General features: G+C 42.5%; 1 protein-coding gene across 6 annotated transcripts in view; it reads right to left on the bottom strand.

The window, feature by feature from the left end:
• Positions 1 to 21,034, bottom strand: part of mtus2a (microtubule associated tumor suppressor candidate 2a) — a 48,324-nt gene extending 27,290 nt beyond the window's left edge. For 3 of the 6 annotated variants that reach the window (XM_019364107.2, XM_019364108.2, XM_019364109.2), the window contains exon 1: positions 335 to 471. The gene's annotated coding sequence lies outside the window, so the exon portion shown is untranslated. Of the gene's footprint in view, positions 1 to 334; positions 581 to 3,631; positions 3,891 to 4,782; positions 7,044 to 19,244; positions 19,393 to 20,887 lie in introns of those variants that run through there. The other 3 variants (XR_002063602.2, XR_002063603.2, XR_002063604.2) reach the window with 2 other exon arrangements.
• Positions 21,035 to 21,425: the final 391 nt, after the last annotated feature.

Below are 21,425 nucleotides of genomic sequence, written 5' to 3'. Positions count from 1 at the left end.
ATTACATTGATATTGTGTGTGAAAATTCAGAGTGAAGGATAAATTGTAGGGGGGGTGGAACTCAAAGAGAAAGCAAACTGTAACATAATGCATGTGGGTGGGGCTGTTTATGCAAACTATATTCATGAGGGAAAACACAGTGGAAGGCAACAAAAGCGCTAAAGTGCTTATCGCTCTTAATGTATCATAATGTGGTGATAAAGTCGGCATTAAAGTTAACAGACAGGCACTCGCACGACGTGAACGTGGCATCATAGAAAAGCAGAAGCGTGCATGGTAGGGTCTCTATCTCACGCGTGGTAATGGTGGTGTCAACAGATTTGAGCTGACTCACGGTGAGCTGTTCTGCAGGGGTCACTCTGTGTGCTGTCAGCAGAATGGGCCGAGGAGACAGAGGACACGCTGGAGCTCCGGACGAAGCCAAACGCTGCCAGGCGGCCCGCGGGGAGGCGGCTGGAGCTGAAGCCTGGGGGGCGAAGACCCGACTGACTTGCTTTGGGAAGCAGAGACCTGGAGGCCGCTGCAGCCTGGGGCTGGGCTGCTGCTGTCGTAGTAGCAGGTGGGGTGGCGGCCTGGTCATCTGAGAATCAAGCATAAATCATGTTATCTCATGTGTGATACTGTGAATGCTAAAAAACTGATCAAGACATATGCAATTAGCTACAGCTGAACTGAGAAAAAAAGAACTACTTCACTGCATTTCATCATATCTGGCTCTTTACTGCATTTATGCTCCTTTTGTCTAAGTTGCAACAAATGAATCCTGATACACAGGAAAGTAATTGTGTGTATAGGTGTCTGTGTGTGTGCACGTATGTGTGTGTGTACTATGTGTGAGTACTTATTGACTAAACTCATTAGGCAAAATATATACAAGAAAATCAACAGTTGTGATGTTTATCCCCCTGTGAATCATTCATTATCCTGTGTTGACTAAGCTCTCATTGGGCACCAGGAAGTTCATCATGCTATGACTATGACTGCTGCGCCAAGTAAATATAATAAGTATACACACAACAACCTGTGAACAGCTGTGTTTGGCTCTGCTGATGATTGCAGACTGGGCTACTGGCCAGCGGTTTCTCAAATGCCAGCGCTATCATGGTATTCAATGTGACACTCACAGATTAGGTCATTGTTAATATATCTATCTAACCCATAACCTTACTGGCTTATTATCAGTAACCCTTCAAAGTTATCCGGAACCCTAAAAGCAGTCGTTTCCAGACTTGAAAGGTATGGAAGGTAAATTTTAAAAAAGAGAAACTATTGTTATTGAAGGACAAAAGGAAAATGTTTGGAATCAAAGAGAGAAATTGAGGTTAAAAAGGTAATCACAGCCTCATAGAGGAAGCTATTGTCAGGGAACGATTGTGAGAAATCCTCTCTTTGCTGTAATCTATGGCTTCCAATGGCAATACAGATGAAATGTGAAGGCATGAACAACAAAGGCTACACACAAATATACACACAATGGGCAGTGGGCAAATCCCCAGGCCATGGATAAAAGCTCCATCTTGGCTGCAGTAGCCTGCAGAACAAGGTCTAGATCCTGGGTGGAAGAGGAGCTTTATCCCCTGCTGGCTACAGAGATAAGGTAGGCAGCCCTCATTTCCTCTCCATTTGGCACAGCTGCATGTGCCAGTGCGTGCTACGGGGTTAACTACCACATGAGGACAACAGAAAGAAAAGGAAAACTTTGTGAAGGAGAAATAAAACTCTGTTGGAACAGAGAGGGGAAAAACAAGGAGAAAAATTAAAAAAGCTTCCAGTCTAGCTCCCCTCCAGCATCATACGTGCTGCTGCTCACACTTGTCACGTCTTCCCTCGATCCTTAGCGCCCGCCTGTGTGCCATGCAGTCTGTTCATTAGATTGGAGCTTGCTCCTCTAGAATGAGAAGGTCAGGATCGTTCAAGATAAATGGTCTCATTTCTATTCTACCCTCCCAACCCCCACTCCCCTCTACTCATTCACTCTGAGAGACAAGGGAGAGAAGTGAGCCTGGCAATCATCATACCACAGCCGCAGATTGCTTGTGAATATAGAAAGCAGTAACCTGTGTCTTTATTCCACATGTCTCAAAGTTCTCTGTGATAAAGTCACCATCAAAAAGCTTATTTATAAAGGCCCTTAGGGTCCTAAGGCCATAATTGTTTTCCCTTAGAAAACCCTAAGAGTTTTGCCAATGCTAAAGATGTGAGTAAAACCATATTTCCGTCCACCGCCTTTGAATGAAAGCAAGGACATTAAGTCATTTAGGCCAGAAAAATTCAATGGGATAGGCAGCTGGGAAAGGTGCAACAATCACCAGTCTTTTAGAGTCAGGTCAAGGTGAGACACAAAAACCTGCACCGATTACCTCCACTGAGTCTTAAATTCCATGTAAATGTAACACCTGAGTGTATTACAATTTCCACAGCAGAATATGCACAAAGCATCAGGATCACTGCTTTTAGAGTAGATGAGAGTTTCATCATGAAGAAGCCTTGGTTGCTACAGCACATATGAGAAGAAGGTCCTTATTGTAAAAACAATACAGCATTTAGATGTATCTATATAGTAATTAAGTAAGTAGTTTGAGTAGCTTGACAGCTATACAATAACTTTATAGCATAAATACTATAATCTGTTCGATACAGAGAGATTTCCTCTTCCCTCACATGTTGTTATTCACAGCGATGAATGAAATGGGGGGGGGGATAGTTAGGGTTTTCCCAGGAGACTGATGAGAAAAAAGGAAAAACTCCAATAATTTCAGCATTTCAGGTGCCGTTCATCCACGCAGCATGCAAAGGGCATGGAGGATTCCAGAAGGAAGATAGTGACATCACTTAAGTATTAATTGCTTTGTACTTCAAAGGCTTTAGTTCCCAGAGGGCCAAGCAGCATGTAGTCGCTATGCATATGTATTAATAAGGATTATGATAAGGAAGCCCAGCACATCATGAAACTATGCTGATCAACTGTGCATGTTCAGTTTTGGGGATGTATGTATGTATTTTGTGTATATATGTATATATTAAAGTACACATGTACATGTAGAAAATGTCTCTGGATGTTATCAGTTTGTGTCTGCATTGGCACCCTCAGCTACAGAGCAAATCAAACATGCATGGGAGTGATAAATGACACAGCCTGCCAGCAGTGTGCAGGATGATGAGAAAATTTTAGACTCCAATATTGCATTAATGGTTGAGCTGTGACTTAAATCTGAGTTCGGCAGCCAGAGATGCTATCTGAACCCTCAGAATTGGAAATTTTCTGTGAGCGAAGAGGAAAATGTGAGCAAGTAGTTATTTATTTATTTGATTTTGGTGATGGCAGCATACTGGTGTGGAACGAGTCCCCTCAGAGTGTCTCTAAAAGATCCCCAATCAGATCAGGCAAAATTAATCTCAGAGAACGCATTTTAATGAGCTGCCTTCATCTCGGGCCAAGTTGATAGGGGGAGGAAAGGGTCCCAAAACTGCTTGGTGCGGCAGAGGAGAAGAAAGGTAATGCAGCATAAATTTTAGGTTGCTGAAATAGAATCTGACACGAGCTCAGATGACTCAAAAGAGGTCACTTACAGTTGCTATCCTAGCTGCTTTTTGTGTGGAAAATTCAGATCTGATCAAATGTTTAATTTACCTGTGTTATCTGGGTCTTTCTGATTAGTTGCTGGGGTGACAGGTTGGACCGGCTGGCTGAAGACTTGTGTTGACCTCTGACCTTGACTAGGTCCTCTGCCCTTGGCCAAGATCGTAGCCGTTCTGGTGACAGCTCCCAGTCCCAGACGCAGACCTCTGCCAGACCTCAGAAGACTGCCACTCCCTCCTGCCTGAGCAGCTGTCCTGCTCTGCAGAGCGTCCTCAGTGGAGCAGCCTTTCAAGCTGACGGATCTTCCAACCTAGAAATCAAAATCACCAAATAACTGACATGCTGTGTTTTTAGGAGTTCTGAAGCCATTTCTGTGCAGTTAAATCACATAAGAGCTTTCCATTTTTCATTGCAGCATTTCAAGTATGGGCCACACTTAAATTCTAGATTAAGATAATAACAGTGTTTTCTTTTGTGTTTTTAACTTGTGTTTGTGTGTGACTATAAAACCCCCTTCAGACTTTCACCCATGTTTGTTAACAACAATCTCTGGATACTGTGGCGGCTTTAATTTTGTGCAAAAGTGCAACACACCCTGTAATCTAATAGCAGCATGATGCTGATTATTGAAAAAAAAAAAGGTATTTCTATCCTCAGATTGGAACTCTGCTGCATGCTTCTTTTTCTTATATTGTGAGTAGAAGCAATCAAGTCTGATGAAAAATGGAACCCAGCAAATCAGATGTTATTAACTCTAAATGAAAATGTAACAGAGTCCTGCAGGGAAACTGGAAGCTGTGGAATAAATTTGAAATGTTGACACTCTCAACAGTGTTCTAGGCAAAATGCTAACACACATGCATTGTCATGTGAAACACTGAAAACTAACTCGTCCCCCGCGGACTTTGCACGTCAACAAGCATTAAATATTTATTTCCCCATGTTCGTGTTCGACTGCGTATATAAGTATGAATGCAAAATGAATTTATTTAATCAGTATCAATAAGAAATAGATTTAGAAGCAATAATGAAGGTCCTCTGAGAGTGATCATAAAATGCAAAAGGCCTGTTATCAATTATACATGGTTTACTAGGCCTATCAGCACGATGGAAGCATTAACATGCTTGGTCAAAAAACTGTGCGTAAGAGTAATAATAAAAGAAAAACTTAAAATCACATCTCTACAGTAAACAGGACTCACCTCTGATGGTGTCCCATAGAAGTTGTCTGCCTTGCTGCCCAGTTTTGGAGGTGCTGTGTGGCTATGGGCGTGTACGGGTGGAACAGTGTTTGTGTGTCCAGGAGCCCTTATACTCCTATTCAGTATTCCTGATGGAAAAATGTTTGTCTGCATCTCCTGGCGGTACTTATCATAAAGCAGATTGGAGGCACAAAGAACTGGGGCTCCTCGGGTTTCCGGATCAGGCCTTGGGGGCTCTTTAGGTGTGTCTTTAAAAGATGTGGGTGATTGGCTGTGGGTGCATGCTGACAGCCTGGATGGTAGAGAGGATACCTGATACGGTCCATCAGAAGCCTGAGGCTTAAACTGAGGATTCTTTCGGACGTAGGTAATGATTTTGGGGCGAACTCCTTTAGGTTTCAGTTTAGGTGATGGCGAGCTGTCTTTGGGGGAGTTGTTGTTGTTAGAGCTGGGGGAGCTTTGCTGGTTGTTAAGAGGCGCTTTGGGGATTCCACTTGTGCTTATATTAGTTTTGACTGGTGCTCTCAAGCAACTGTTGCCATAGCCCTGAGCTGATGTCGATACAGCAGGGATGTGTCTAACCACTCCAGAGACATTCCTAGAAACGAGGTACATGGAGGGTTGCCTGCATGGTGAGCCCTGGGGGGTCCTGAGAGGGGAGTGTGGAGGGGTTGATGACCTGGATTCAACCCCAGTTCTGTTGGGACTAGAGCAATTCCTTCTGTACGTAAGCTGAGTCTGGGGTCTCTTCTCTAAGGTGGAAGGGTTTGAGGGATTGGAACTGTGGCGTGCACTTGTAGCTGGCTGTTTTTCCGCTGGTGGAGTCTCCCTTTGGGATGTCTGGCTGGGTTGCCTCAGCTGGGAGACTCCAGATGTGTTGTACAGGTGGGAGAAATCCGATGGTTCACGTAAAGATGTTTTTGTAAACTTTCTGTTTGACCCATTATTGTGTGGATCTGCAGAGAGGTTAAGAGGAGACGGTTGCCCTGTCTCAGTTTGCTGAGTGTTGGAGTCTGCACTCCTCGCTCTTCCCATCTCCGTCTGACAGAGGGGTCTCACAAGCTGTTGGCGCCGTGGTGGCAGCACCCTCTCCTCAAATCCAGCCTTTCTCCTTTGGCCCAGCCCTCCATCAGAGGACAAGCCATTTCTATGACTTCTCTCATCTTTTCTCTGATCCTGGTATGAGAATGTTGGGTTAGGGGTCTCCTGAGGATGCATCGGTGGGGAGTTCTGATTGGCATCTACAGGCGCTGCCCTTCTTCTGTTCTGGGCTGAGGTAGTGTTTTGGGCATTGTGATAAGGGTTGGTCTTCGACAGAGAGGTGAGAGAAGTTTCTCCACCACCATCCAGAGCACTAGACAGGCTTCCACTGAGGGAAACAGCTGACAGGCTGGAGACGAACACATTCGTCTCAGACTTAGACTCCTTCAGACCTCCCTTCCATCTTTCTCTGCCTGACCTGGTGTCCTGTTTCTCTGCTGTCACACATGTGTCTAGCTCCTCAGTGCTATGACAGGCGATCCTTTTCTGAACCTCTTTGCCTCTCTGAATTTTACTCTCCACTCTGTTGCTGTCATTGTCATTTCTCCTCACGCCGGTAGAAGCAGAGCTGGCTGTTGAACTCGATGATATTGACATGGCACCTTCATCTTTTCCATCTTTCATGCTTCCACAATCGTCCTCCTCGTTCTCCTCCTGATTCCTGCTTCCCAGGTAAGTATGTATCTCCTGACGTGCCAGAAGCTCATAGTCTCGGAGCTCAGACTCCACGCATTGCTGCTCTGATCCCCAAAACTCTAACTTTTCTGGGGAGTCGCTCTGAGAGACCAAGGGAGGAATAGAGCTTGTGCCGTATCCCGTGTCTTCATACAAACCTCTTCTTTCTTGATCACTGATTGAGGATAACTGATTGGCGTTGTCATCTCCAGACTGAGTGAACTGGACCTGGGTTTTATTTCCAATCTTTTCTCCTCTGTCAACACTGACCCTCAGGCCTTGGATACTAGTTGGAATGCTCATGTTGAATTGATTTTTGTCACACTCAAAGACACCTGCAGGGTACTGAGGCCATTTATGGAGCTACAAAAGTTACTTCCCTCACTGCCTTTCCTCTTCAGGGTCTGATGACGGCTCTTTTGAATAAGCCAGGGACAAAATGTCATCTCATGAAACCTTTCTCACTTTACCTCTCTTATTTTGCATTTACGGCGAGTTAAAAAGCTGTCTCTGATGGTTTTTCACCACGATGAAGGTCTTTCAATCTGAAATAAAAGACAACAAAGGGAACTGTCAGAAAAAAAGCATCGAGTATGCTTAATAAGCAGCCATTCTGCAGTTACCCCACAGAGTCACTTAATTTTTTTTTTTTATATTCAGCCTGCTCTGGGTAGCAGCAATTATGAAACCAGCTGTGTACAGCGAACCATTTTCTGCTCTTAATGTGTGACTCATATCAGTGGATGGCCATTTGAAAAAAACTGGTTGCTATGAGAGAAGAATCACTGGAAGCATAACAAGAAAATTACAGTTTTAATACTACCTTGTTTCTATTTCAGAGGCATCAGAGAATTTACAAGTAGATGAGAACTCTTGCAACCACCCACTTAGAGATTTCTTGTTTTATAGTGGGTGGTTGCAAGACAGTCTAGCATAAATGGGGCCTATGGAGCTGGTGCCATGTAACATGCACACAATTACAGCAGTTTGCAAGTTTTATTGTGGGTTCAAAAAGAGCTTGGAGGTTTTAACCTATCATTTTACAAGAATTAGATATTAGTTCTCTGAGTAATAATGTTCAATTCCCATTTTAATTTCAGGCATCACCAAAGTCATTCTAGACACAAGTCTGGCCACTTGGCAGCCATCTTGAAATGCCTCCAGATACTTATTTTAGAACATTATCCAAATTATCTTTAAGTTCAATGGTTTCAATGGACATTTTGTCCCAGTAGCTATACTTCTACCAGCAAATTCTCCCTTGAATTTCTGTGAGTGCCATGTCTCCTCCTTATAAACTAATCATTTGGAAACTGGTGCAATTGATATTGGCACAATTGGGTTCTTTGTAAGTAAAGCTCGACATACTGGCAGCTCCGGTTTATTGGAGTTGGTTTTTAAAATAGGCAATAAATGAAAATGTAAAAAGTAAAGAAGACGCAGGAGAAACACCGTTCAACCATGTTATTGTGTTGACGTTGCACAGTTTGTTCTCCACAGGGCACCCTGCAACTCCCCTGTTGGCAACAGCAATTTGGAACCTACAAATTGTACATAATGCAATCGATGACTATTGAAGACTATTTTCAAACTGCATTGTCACACCTATTTATGTTTTTGTGTCTGAAAGAAAAAGTAATGGCCCATATATCTGATTTTTAAATCACTAAATATCAGTATTGGTTTTGAAAATCCTATACTGGTCAGCAAGTGTAAATTATTATTTATTTTGAATAATGAGCTCCAATTCATCATAACCATTAATGGCTACCTCAATTGCATCCAATTTGGCTACATACATTGTAAAATGAAGTGAACAGGTCCCCTACAACAGCAGTCCCCAACACCCGGGGCACCGATACCGATCTGTGAGTCGTTTGGTACCGGGCCGCGAGAGTTGAGGCTCGGGTGTGAAACTGATGGTTTTCATGGTTTTTATCGTTATTTTTTAATCGTTTTTATTGTTAACTTGGTTTCCCTGAGACTTTTCCCATGTGTTATGAATAAATCTTCTTTCTTTGGTACAGGTCTTGTATTCGCGACACGTTAAAGGCCGGTCAGTGAAAATATTGTTGGACATAAACCGGTCCGTGGCGCAAAAAAGGTTGGGGACCGCTGCCCTACGAGAGAGTGACAGAGACATGTCCAGAGGTGGTGAAACTACGTAAGTACTTCACCTAAGCACAGTGTTACGGTCATTTGTCTAGGGGTGCTACTCCAGTATCTTTTGGATGCAAGTGTTGTATTTGCATTGTATAATGGGTCTTTTACATTATGTATTTTATGTGTATTTTGAGGCTAAAACATTGCGTGCTTTACTGAATTGAGCGCCAAAGTCTTTGTTTCACTATTTTCAAAACCAGTTATTTTATGCAAAACAGCATCCATAAAGCGCATCACTGAGGTAAGAGCAATGTTCTTACTGTAATCAGCAAGAGTACAGGGAGAGTTACTGTAGATGTTCACTTTAGTTATGAGAGATATGTGAAGAGAGAAGTACAGCGTGTTTGCATGTAAGTGAAGGAATCACCCTGGGGATGGTTGATGAAGGCAAGAGGAAGGCGGAAAGGGTGAGAAGTGTTTTGTAATGAGCTTTTTTTCCTCAAGAGACAATGTGAAATAGAAAGCAAGATGAGAACTGGGTGAAAAGACTTGCAATAAAAGCTTTTCCGATCATTAAGTTTTTATAGAACGTACAACACAAGCAAGCAGTGTCTCCGATATGTTCAAAGGCAGGCATCATCCTAACATGAAAAAGATGAAAATTAGGTGCAGGGGTCGTTAATGGCGAGGAACAGAAACAGCAGCTCAGAAGGGATAAATCCATGCGGTATGTCTGATCACTACAGGAGGGTTTCCACTCTCCTCTCAGCATGTTTTCTGTAGCGGGTGGATGTAGTTAATGGCATGATTGGACTGTACACAACAACGGCACGTCCTGCTGCATTTAAAATCTCCAGTCTCTAAAACTGTGTTTTAAATACTTGCGTTAGCCTTTAATACACAAATGAGGTCGTAGAGCTGAAACATATTACTACACATCATATTACGGTATAACAAGCGGTATAAAACACGCACATTCAAACACTCTCGGAATAAACACTTCCGGGTGTCTCCTTAAATTTCTCCATAATTATACGAGAGCTCTACGAGGAATTCTCTTTCTGCCTTGAACCAGAAGCATTAAAACCATTGAATATTAATGGTTTCAGCTCCCTTGCCCTTCAGGGAGAGCATCTTTTGCTCACTTGTTTTGTAGGCCTGTTTCCTGCATCATAGAGAAAATTTATACAAAACAAGCGTCAGATTTCAATCACCTGCTATCAAAACCGTCTGGATCAATTCATCTGTCTGTGCAGTCAAAGAATGAAGTAAAATATATATCTTAAACCATCACACTGAATGTTTGAGTAGCAAAGTATGAATAGCTTTCCCACCTTCTAATTATATGTGCAGCAGGGGTGTCTGTTCTCATTAGCGAGTGGCTTTTCCACGTGCCCCGTGACAGCTCTCACTGCCTGTGGCACGTTTGATATTCCTCAAACATAGAGAGCTAAATTCTTTCTAAATGTAAAGGACAGGGGAAAGATTCACATGTAAGTTCAATTTCCTACAGGTTTTCTTAAAAGTAATTTGGAGATACCATCACAGTTATCCTAATATTCTATTTGGCTTTAGCAAACTAAAATGAGGTCATTTTTTAAAAGAATTTGAGTTATAAAATCTAAAAACCCAACTCTTTTATTGAGATTGTGGTAAAGTAAACCCCCCCCCGACCCTACACTAGTTTCCTGTGTGGGAACACATGGAAATTCATTGTGCTTGACAAACAGAACATGGAGGATAATCCACACAATGTCTGCTCCCCTCTGCCTGTGTGTACCCTGCTCATATTTACCCTTGATTGGTGCAAACAATCAAATAATTAGCTAATTGCTCACACAGAGGCGGGGACAGAGATGGATAGGAGGGAAGGAAAGTGGCAGAGAGCTGTGCTACAGGGTGAGAGAATTCCCTGAGAAGACATGTGTGGCAGATCAATTTTGGCACTGATGTAGTGCTGCAGCTTGTGCTGATGACAGCACTCTCGGGAGGCTGGATGCTGAGCTCGGTCACAGTGGCTGAACCAGAATAAGCTGCATTTCACCTAACTGAGAAAATCCAAAACAAAAAACAATCCGGCAAAACTCTAATCATAACTTGAAAAATAATAGAATCAGATAGAATAATAGAAACTGGTGGATGATAGTAAAAAAAAGAAAATCTGAAACATGAAAAGAAATAAAACTCAGCTGCCTTTAACGTTATTAGGCTATTTTGATGTCACACACGCTCAGATCCTCTAAGTAAAGAAGATCACATGCGAGGGAGTGTTGGTTGAAGGCGTGTCGGTTGGCAGGAATATGAATTATGCATTTACAAAATCTAACAAATATGAAAAATCTCTTTGATCAACCAGCTCGGAGCAGAGGAAAAACTGCAAATAAGAAAAACTAAGTGGAAAGGATACTATGCATTATATAAGAGTAGTTATGAGTTATGAATGCACCGTTGCCACAAGCACTCCTGGCAGAAGCAAACCCTTATTTACATTATACAACCCAAGCCTGCCTCCACTTGCTCGCCACACGTATATATAAAAACACATACATGCATGTTCATTTATAATGTTATTCCCTTTATCTTCATATATAGTGAAATGGCAAAAATTGCTGTTCAGAAAGACCAAACAAGTGAATACAAACATATATTCATTCTGCCTATTTGAAGTTACATACTCATTGTAGAAGACAAAGTAATTAATTACTTGCGCTATTAATGTCAGTGTTTGATGAACATATATATATATATATGTGTGTGTGTGCATCACGTGGCAGCAGAAACCCAAGAAAGAGGAAGGAGACGAGGAACCATCATGGAAGGACAGGCCCCTGCACGGTATGTACCACCGGCAGATAGAGGAGGTGGCTGATATCCAGAAATCCTACCAGTGGTTGGACAAAGCTGGACTGCAAGACAACACAGAGGCACTAATCATGGCAGCACAAGAACAAGCTCTGAGCACAAGATCCATAGAGGCTGGGGTCTATCACACCAGGCAAGACCCCAGGTGCAGGCTGTGTAAAGATGCCCCTGAGACAATCCAGCCCATAACAGCAGGGTGCAAGATGCTAGCAGGCAGAGCATACATGGAACGCCATAACCAAGTGGCCGGCATAGTGTACAGGAGCATCTGTGCCGAGTATAACCTGGAAGTCCCGAGGTCAAAATGGGAGATGCCCCCAAGGGTGGTGGAGAATGACCGAGCTAAGATCCCGTGGGACTTCCAGATACAGACGGACAAAATGGTGATGGCTAACCAACCGGACATAGTGGTGGTAGACAAACAGAAGAAGACGGCTGTAGTGATCGATGTAGCGGTTCCGAATGACAGCAATATCAGAAAGAAGGAACACGAGAAGCTGGAGAAATACCAAGGGCTCAGAGAAGAGCTCGAGAGGATGGGGAGGGTGAAGGTAACGGTGGTCCCGTAATCGGAGCACTAGGTGCGGTGACTCCCAAGCTAGGCGAGTGGCTCCAGCAGATCCCGGGAACAACATCGGAGATCTCTGTCCAGAAGAGCGCAGACCTGGGAACAGCTAAGATACTGCGCAGGACCCTCAAGCTCCCAGGCCTCTGGTAGAGGACCCGAGCTTGAAGGATAAACCGCCCGCAGGGGCGTGCTGGGTGTTGTTTTTTTGTTGTTTTGTATGTATATTGTCAATCCAGGTATCATAAGAGGTTTATATAGTAAGTTTCCAGATTGTTTACACATATAGGAGGAGTTAGGGAACAAATAAACATATGCTATAGTATTTTTTTAACATTTATTTTCCTTTTATCCAAATTGAATAAATAGGGTAAGCTGTTTGAGGATAACATTGTAACCTGTGCTACATCATTCAGATTTAGGTGTTAAGAAGAAAGGCAGGCTTTGTTTCACCTAAATGTTGAGCTAAGTATTCAGACTGAGCTCATCTGGGAAATAACAGATGCAGGCATAACCCAACAAAGCTGTTATTGGATGCAGATTATACATTTCCTCATCCTGGAATCTACCACAAGTGAAAACGGTCAGTCATACAATAAAGATCTGAAGGTGACCTTTATGCTTTTACATTCCTATGCATTCTACTGTGCATCAATTTCACATGTAAACTCACACCTACACGCAACTGTTGTTAGAGGCGCATTCAGCCACAAGCACACACAGCGCATACAAAATACACACAGTACTAAACATAAATGAGCGAAGGTGCAATCATATCCCTACAAAAAAGGTGGAAAGGTGCATCGCTTAAGTGATGGGAGCGTGGGCTGTGATATGGGGATATCTTGGCAGTGCTTAAATTTGGAGAATGACACTAGTATTTGTGATTTTTCACTGGGCTCCTAACCTATGAAGTGCTGCGTTTAAGACGGAAAGCTCTTTTTAGAAGGTGAAAGACGAGAGGCTGGTAACAATACATGACAGGGGTCTCAAGAAAAACTCAAAAGTGGTGTTGAGTTAAGAAAAGACAGAGGCTTTCCTTAACCTTCCGTTTTTGTCTCTGAGCAGGAATGAGTCTGTGTGGGTGAGAGACTGAGACACAGACCTGAGGTGAGAGAAATGAGACATGCAAATAGATACAGAAAAGAGAGTTGTTGCTGGAGCACACAAGTGTTCTAATTAGTGCTCATTTGGCCCTCTATAGCATGCACTATAGAGCCCCTTTTCTGAAGCAACTTACTGATAAAAACCCAAGAGAGCAAATCAGTTAACAAAAATCTGTTACAAGATTTAATACTAATTGGTACTGGTCATGTCGCTGAAACTGGGAGTTGTTGTTTTTTCGTTTTCTTTTTTAATCTTTCGACTGTGGGTACACATAAGTAAATCTCCTGACAAAAGTAAAGCCAGGCTGCAGGAGCCTGTGTGTCTAGTTGTTGTTTTGCTTGCTTTGCTTCTACTCTTATGGTGTCTGCTCAACCTTGATCATTTACACCTGCATCTACACTCCAATCAGCTTGTCTAAGCTGTGACTCAAATAGTCTGCATTCACACAAATGTGTTCACTAGAAATGCACCAACTGCAAGTTTCTTGACTGAATACAACTTCAGTTTTTTTTCTAAGTGTGACCCACTGATGCCTATTTTTTTTTGTCAATTTTCTTCCTAAGCATTAAAACTGACAGTATGAATTCAACTTTTCTTTAATACAAATTCTGATTTTCATAATGAAAGAAATTAAAATGTACAATTTTCCTTCGACTAAAATACGTTACAGGGTTCCTGTACAATAATCTTTAGCTGACGTATTACCTTACCAAACAAAAGTCGATGAAACAGATTTCTGTAAAAAAATAAATGTTATTTTTTTTTATTATGCCATTTTTCCAGTATGTTTACATACACTCAGCAGAAAAAGAACATCAACCCTTTTCTCTTTTTCACTAGTCTCCATAGTTTTTCTTGTAACCGCTTTGATCTTTTGCTCATACCGAGGCTCCTGTCTCATGGTTGGCTCTGACATCTGCATAGCTTTACCTTTAGCCACATCACTAAAATGGCCATTTTTAGCCGGGGTGAGGATTAAGTATTTTACTCTGTGACTTCACTCACAGTGAAGAACGTCCACGTTAATGACGTGTTAGCGTGTGGCTGTGAGCGGGTGCGTGGCCGTTTGCCTGTGAAACCTGTGCTTGTGTTGTGCAGGCATGAAACAGAGCAGCTTGTGATTACACATGAGTGAGGCTGACCGGGCAGTCACCAGTCTGGGATGAGAACGCTGGAATTTGTCCAGTTCCGCTCCCTGAGTGGTCGATCTTTGCGTCTCTGCTGTTCACTCAATCAACTATTGTTACATGAAGTGAACACACTGATGAGGTACTCTTAAACGTCACAAAGTTAACTCTTGGCTACACAATGGAAAGAGAGGGTTCCAAACAATGTCAGCCAATAATAGCATCAATGATGATGTCAGCGATAGTTAAATAAGATTTTATCAGCCATGTAAAGCACATGTCATGTTGGTGTAATGGGGTTTAATTTTGCGTGTATGTCAATTTTAATCTCGACTGTAGAAAAATGTTATTTTATGTGTGCTCAGAGGCACAGAAAGAGGTAGAAGTTCAGAAGTGCAACAGCTAGAAAAAATATCCTGTTGAAATTCACATACTCCACAAGTAAGTATGCAGTAGATCGTGTACTACATGAAACAATGGAAGTACTTGACTTGACACACTAATAGCTATTTCCTGGCCACATTAGCCACACTTTATTTTAGTTTTCCCTACCTGCCAGATTTTTTTTAATCTCCACTCCATCAGTAGAGCTCAAATTAAAGTAACCATCTAACTGTGCTCTAATCTCTCGCTTACAATTACAAATTGAATTGTTCAATATGCTGCTATAAGGCATTTCTAATGAATATTTGACTTATAGAGAGAATGCTGTGTTTTGGGTTTTTTCAACTGGATGAAGAAAACTGTGACTTTAAAAACACTAATGTCTTGCAATAGTAATAGTGCCGAAGATTCAGCCTCCTCTCTTCAGTCCTCTACTTCCTCTGAGGTCAAAATATGAGCCAAAATATGTGAGAGGGTTTTACAGATTTCAAGAAGGGTAGGGGCTGCCAGTCTTGGATTCATTCAGGGGATCAAAGTTGAGTGCCGCAAAGAATTTTTTCCAGATAAAAAAAACAAACATGAAATTTCAAAGGAATATGCCCCGGCATCTTATATATTCTTCTTTGAAAGCAAGTAAGGAAATTTCATGGGCATATCTTTTTGTTCTTCTGTTGCTGAGTTGGTTTACGTTTTCTGTATCACATGAACGCATGTGACAGTACAAAGGCAGTCACCTGTGTAGACACATCAACACGAGCCTACGAGCCTTCCCCCTCAGTGCCTTTGTTGCTGGTCCAGCAGCACATGTGGCTATTACAGAAGCCATTTGTCTTTGGCACTTTGCTTTATTCCTCTCCTCCCCCACTGGAGAGCAGACAGGTTTTACAGCTCTGCGGTCCCAAGGGGAAACCCAGGAACACACACATATATTCATTGCCCCATGCCCTATCGCTCTTTCATCCGCACATACCTCTGCTGGGATGTAAATTCCATCACATTGCAATGTTAGCAAAAGGGGAACAAACTTAAATGGACAAAGCGATGACATAATTTATGACTCCTGATTGTTCCTGCATTTGAAAATTGGATTGTGCAAGGATTTGCATTCAAATGCAGTGGAGCAGTTATCCTTAAAATCTTTTTTTGTCTCTCTCTCTAATTCAGTCCATGCTGTGTCTTTGCATACATGCAATTAATCACCAGTGACATCACCCTTGTGTGTCCTTGTACAATGAACATGTTGGAGAGTGTGAACTTGTGAAAAGCTGTGTTCTACAGCCGTGGATAGATGTAAGACATAAAAACTATCATATTTGTGCTAATTTGGTGGGGGCGGAGGATATTGTCTTTATATTGCATTCCTTAACGTAATCATCCAGCAGGATAAAGCTTAGCGAAAAAACCTATTCAGAAATTAGCTAAGAATTACTCATCCATTCCTTCCTTTTCAACCCCACTACCGCCACCTCATCGCTGTCTGCGAACCACACAGACAGAAATAGCAGTGAAATAAGCTAAACGCTCCATTTTCACAAGACACAATAGATAGCCTGCAGACAGAATTTCACAAGTGATGATTCACTGAAGTATGCTCGACTGTTTATATGTGTGAACCGAGCAATAACCCAGTATGCACACAGCAAAGGGATTACCATCACACAGAAACAGCGAGGCAAACAGGAGTGCAAAAATAACCAGAAATAGTCTTCTCCAGCTGCTTGATTGTTGTTTTGCACCGATTTTCTTTATAGTTGTGCTTACAGACATGCTCCTCATCAACCAGCGTCGCCTCGCTGACAGAATTTAGCTCACAACACTGAGCTCAGCGATGTCCCTTCAGTTCTTTAGTGTTATGCCTTTCTCAACAACTCTGTCTCTTTCGCTCCCCTCTTCTCTTTCATCCCAATAATACGGAGTTAATAAGGGCAGGGTGAGGTAATCAATCTCATTTTCATCCTTATAGATGGCACATCAGCAGGCTACATCTGCCCAAATGATTTCCTCTCAGCTCATCCCCCCACTCTACTCCTACCTCCTACAGTTGGACACCTTTTTGTACCCCGGGGGAGGGGAATAAGTCTATATCGCAGGGGAATCAGTAACAGGATTTCTACAGGATCTTGAGTCATAGTGGGTGGTCATATATGAGTGAATAAGGGAGAATGAGAATATCAGATGATCTCCAATAAAAGCTGATTTATTCCCTTATTTCGGGCAGGCAGGCGGCGTTTGGCGCCTGCTATGAAATCAGCAGAAGATGACAATATGCCAGAAATTAGATTTATTAGGTGAAACCAAATGAAAAACGGTCAAACGCTGGCACGGGTTCACGTGCACATCCATCCATCAAAACGTGTTCGCACGCTAGGTTTGTCCCATTGTTGCCAACACGGGAGGCAGAACAAAAACAAAAGGAAACTTCTGATCCGAAAAACCCCATAAAGCACCAAGGTGATCACCGAGTGCATGCGAAATGAAAGATCGTCAAACACGAGAATCACCTTCACACACAACAGCTCACACTCAGGCAGTGACTATCGCTGCAGCAGGGGCAGACAAAGAAACAGCTTCTAACTGGGGGGGAAATGAGGCTGAAAAAAACAAAAACAAAACAAAAGGTCTGCATGCATGCACACATCTATTTATGGCATTTACCATCTCCTTATTTATTTATTTATTTTTTTTAGCCTTGCTTTTTATGCAAAAACACGGGATGAATCTCCACTAAATCGGACACGGTCCCGCTTCGCTGTCTATTTCACCAGGCTATGCAGTCGGTAATGCTCGACTGGGATAAAGTGAGGGCAGACAATAATAATAAACTTTATGGTGCAACGTGATGTACATGGTTAAACTACAATATTTTTTTTTTATGTAAGAATGGGGCATATAAAAGCAAGACCAATGCAACAAAAGCCGACTTAAGATGAAATGAAAGAAAAAGGCAGGAAATATGAGGAAAAAATAAATTAAAAAAACGACAACAAAGCTGAGTCCTTTCTGGATATTCAACCTGAACCATCGGGTTAAAAGCGGCAGCTACGTGCAATTAAAACACGTGTTTGCAAAGGTCCAGACAAGGGTTTATTGAGGTAAGGAGAGCAGAAAAGAGGGTGTTTGTCCATGCTGGCTGCTTGCTGGTAGCACCACTGCATTGTTATTAGTAAAGCCCCTCCACCCACTAGCCTACTCCTGTCGCAGAAAAAAAAAGGTTAACTCTTCCATAGCTGGCTGTGCGAAACTGTATGAGGCGGGACAAAGAGGAGTTCATTTCAAATGCAAAGCGGTGCAATGATAGTGCAATTCTCCGTGGGACTGTGAGGATGCCACACGCTCACCAAGACTCGCAGACATACACAGTCAGACATAAAGCAGGAGAGGCGAGACGGCCCAGACAAAGAGAAGCTGAGAGCAACTTAGACGAGCTGAGTCACTCGTGTTTATTTCGAGAGAATATAGAAACAGAAAATGATGCTGCGGAGTGCCAAGGGGGTGCAAAGGAGCGGGGATGTGACGGATTCTGGTTAGTATTGTAATGTGCAAGCGTATGTGCAATGTGAAAGTGGTAAACCCCTGGAGTGTGGGGGAGGGAGAGCTGCCCAAGGATCAGTGAGAGGTGAGCAAAGAATAGGGCGAGATGAGGGTTTTTTGGGAGGGGCAATGATATGCAAAAAGGGGGGAAAAAAGGCAAAAAGCTTTCTTTAAGTGTTTTCACACATTCAAAAATGGAAGGCTAGAAAGTACAACACAGGACAAAAACTCCTTGGGAGGAGAATTCACTTGTGCTGCTGTTCTGGGAGTGGATTTTATTTGGGGGGAGTAAGTCTAAAAAAAGAACATAGATGTACACTGTTGAGAAGTTTCATAAAACATTAATGAGGTAGACCTAACCAAGGTTAACTACAGCTACTACAGTTCTTTCTATCACACACATGCTTTTAAGTTCATTGACACAATTGTATAAAGTTTCTTAATAACGTCTGTAGCTTAATAACATAATATGAGACAAATATACAAATAAGATACATTTAAAATAAAAAAGCAAAATCAGGTGAGCTTCTCTTAAACTGACTGACACAAGTGAATAAAGGTCTTTCATGTCTGCTCCTGGTGGGACACGGAAAACTGTATGTGTGTGTGTGCACATGTGTGTGTGTGTGTGTGTCATGAGGGGAGGCGTGCCTCTCTTTTCACCCTGTAATGTCTTGCCTGCGACTGCAGGGGAGGAGCTACAATAAGCTCAATGCCACCTTCCAGACAAAAGCAGCGTGAATTCGAGAATGCGTGTGCTGATGCTCGGTTCACACATAATGTACATGCGTGTGTACATGCACTTGCAAGTGCAGAGCATCCTCACTCTGAGAAAAGATGCGTCCAAAGTGTGGAAGATTCTAACAATTGTGTTATTAAAATAACTGCAACCTTTTCTATCATTTTCTTACATTAACCCTTTTTCACCACTATCAGGAAACCACTGTTATATTTATTAGTAGACCACAATCATCCAAGCAAAAATGTAAAAAAAAAAGAAAAGACAAAAATGTTTCAAAATAATTAAAGCCTTGCACTTGTGACATATTATTTAAAGGCACACTGACCAACTTTAATGTCCTTCTCAGCTTCAGTTCACTTCCCGTCTCAGTTTCTCCCTCTCTCCCTTCCTTCCTCCTCCTTCTCCTCCGTTCTGTCCTATTAAATGACCTTGAAGGTCATACCGATGTGCTACATTCATAGGCTTTTCTGTACCTGCAGAAACACACACATACACACACACGGTATAGGCACCCGGAATGTCACGCTTAGACAAAACACACAAAGTCAGACACACACTCCCACACAGCCGGCAGTGGTATTCCTGGCAGAGATCTGATAAATTGATCGCTCTTCAGACCTAGCAGAGGTCAGATGTAATGAATCAATCACACATGCATCAGCATCGAGAGCAGCAACTAGAGCAGCCAGTGTACAGCCAAGGCCGTAAGAGCTGCTGTCCTGCTTTGATGCAGTGTCAACCTCCACGTTAACATGATCGGGAGGGATTGGTGAGATTTAGCACTGTAAGATCCATAAATGTGGGAAGTCTCTGATACTGAGATCAATATTGGCAGCAGACAATTTCAATAAATGCTGAAAACATCACTTATTTTTATATAGATCCTATCAGATTAGAGGCACATTGTTTTCATACTTCAGTAGTGCAGGCAAATTCTGAACTTTAACGCTTGCAAACTAGAACGTATTTGAAAAAAGTACAAGAACTTCAGCCGAGCAGCTGAAAAAGGGGGATTCACCCCAACAAAGACACCGCCATCCAACTGCCTCAAGGACAATCCAATCATCCGACACCGGTCAATTGAAACAACAGCGTGAAATCCCTCAGTCACTTTTAATTGTTCCATCTGTTGTTTTCTTTTGTCAGGTCTCAAGTCTCCAACAATGAGGCTGAGAAAATGGGAAGTGTTGCAAAAGGAACTGAAGTATCAATACAGCCTCTGTGCCGTGGGTTCCTTGAAAGCAGTCAAGATACTGAAGAATTAGTGTTTGCATGAGTGTGCAACAGTGTCACTTGTGGACTTAGAAATGAAAAGTTATTAATCATACTATCAGACTTCAAACTTTTGCATTATAAATGTACATTTGTCCACTTTCACTAGTAAAAAGCTTAAGCCTGAGCGGGCAAACACGACAAGAAATTTAAAATATTGCAGCTTTTCCAGCTATCAATTAACAAGAATGATATGTTATGTATTAGAAAGCTGTGAGAGTCTTTGCTTTTAAAGTCTATAAACACTCTGCACAAAAATAGCTTATCAATAAATAACATTTGGCGAGAAATGAAAACAAAATCCTTCAAACTCAAGTCCATGTCATCTCTCAGTGCAGTGGATCTGGTTTAAATCCTAAAATCTATACTGGATCATTAGCGGCACCCACAGAGACTTAACCTGCTCCATCCATCTCCATTGCACGGTCTCTTCCTTCTGACCTCACTTTCTCTCCAACACTGTGGCTCAACTTCGAGGTTACAGCTATTTATATGTAGAGTCGAGCTAAATTCCCTCGCACATTGCCGTGATGCGGGCCTAGTCAAAAACAAACTGTATTTATGGTGCTGGTCGAACCGAGTCCGGCAGCAAGACCCGAAATCCTACGAGCAAAATAAGTGCGACACTTTTTCGGGAAATCAATGCTGGCCCTCCAAGCAAAATAAGCGCGGGGTGTTTACAGTCGTGCGACTTACCTGCAGCTTTCTCTGTTGCTGATTCATTGAAGAATGTCGGTGAAAACGCAGGAGTTACCAGCGCGTCTCTCCACTCCCTCCTCACTCTCTCTGGCTGCCAGAAACGACGCACGGAGAGAGAGAGAAAGAGAGGTACTGCGGACAGCAGGAGGAGGAGGGAACTGGAGGAGGAGCGGTGCTGATGCTGCAGCCGACACCTGGCTGAGCATCCTTCTGCTCAGACGCCCGGGCTTTTTTAACACATGTGCGCCCTCTGCTGGAACATGTGGGAAGCAGCTCTTCACACATGGTGGGATTCCAATATGACCGCGACTGGATTTTGAAAAGCTGAATTACAAGTCCTACTGTGCTATAACTTCAAAAAGCATTTAAGCATTACAGACATATGAAGCCTGCATACTGACACTGGTAACAAAATAGCAGGATATGTGTAGGATTTGTGTGTGTGTGTAAAGAGGTATATAAAATTAGGTTCATAGGTTTTTGGAGAATGACAAATTTTCAAAGATTTTAAATCAGGCAAGTGGGCCTAACATTG

This window comes from Oreochromis niloticus, linkage group LG10 (assembly GCF_001858045.2).
Source record: "Oreochromis niloticus isolate F11D_XX linkage group LG10, O_niloticus_UMD_NMBU, whole genome shotgun sequence".
Lineage (NCBI taxonomy): Eukaryota > Metazoa > Chordata > Actinopteri > Cichliformes > Cichlidae > Oreochromis > Oreochromis niloticus.
The sequence above is the reverse complement of the archived record's forward strand: the minus strand, read 5'-3'. Positions and strand labels throughout refer to the sequence as shown.